Genomic DNA, 768 nt, shown 5'->3' with positions numbered 1-768 from the left:
TGAGCCCGACTGCGGGACCTCGACAGCCAATCAGAGGATAATGGCCGGTACCACAGCGCCAGGGCGCGAGGGGTGGTTCTGTCCGAGTACCAGCCTCCTAACCCTAAAGACTCCACAATGCCTCTGTGTCCTCCCCTCCGCGAACGGTACCATTATTGAGAGGGAATTGAGAAGAGAAAGTACCAATGCCGCGAATAGCATGGGGGAGGAAGTTGAACCTACTCTCTCCCTCCCACCTATAGTGCTATTTCTCACTTCGATTGCATCCGATAGAATTCGAGGTTAGGAAGCGAAAGAGGGGAGACTTTATAAACACAGACTATTTGGTTAGAGAAAGCCTTTCTTCCTCTAAAATTTCGAATGGTATGCCCTAGTTCGCTCGGTTTTGGATGCAGGCAGCTGGAGCCACCTGGGGGCGTTCTGTGTCGCGGACCTCGGGGACGGAAAGTCGTGAGTGCCTCCCGGTCTAACTACCTTGTCAAGTAAAACACAGTCTACAAGCCTGATACTGGAACAAACGTGTGCATTAAAACGAAAGCACGCACAAACCCGGCTCTGAGAATGTAGCGGGGTAAGAGGTAGAGCTTTAGTATTCGGTGCTGTTATAATTGGCTAACTCTATCAGGGACCTTACATCATCTCATTTAATTCTCACAACACACTGATGAAATATTAACCTGACGTTACACACGTGATTATTCACTTGCCCAAGGTCACACAACTAGTAAATGGCCAACGTGAATTTGAATCTTAGTAACCAGACACCAA

The sequence above is a fragment of the Suricata suricatta genome, chromosome 17, assembly GCF_006229205.1.
Source record: "Suricata suricatta isolate VVHF042 chromosome 17, meerkat_22Aug2017_6uvM2_HiC, whole genome shotgun sequence".
In the NCBI taxonomy this organism is placed as follows: domain Eukaryota; kingdom Metazoa; phylum Chordata; class Mammalia; order Carnivora; family Herpestidae; genus Suricata; species Suricata suricatta.
The sequence above is the reverse complement of the archived record's forward strand: the minus strand, read 5'-3'. Positions refer to the sequence as shown.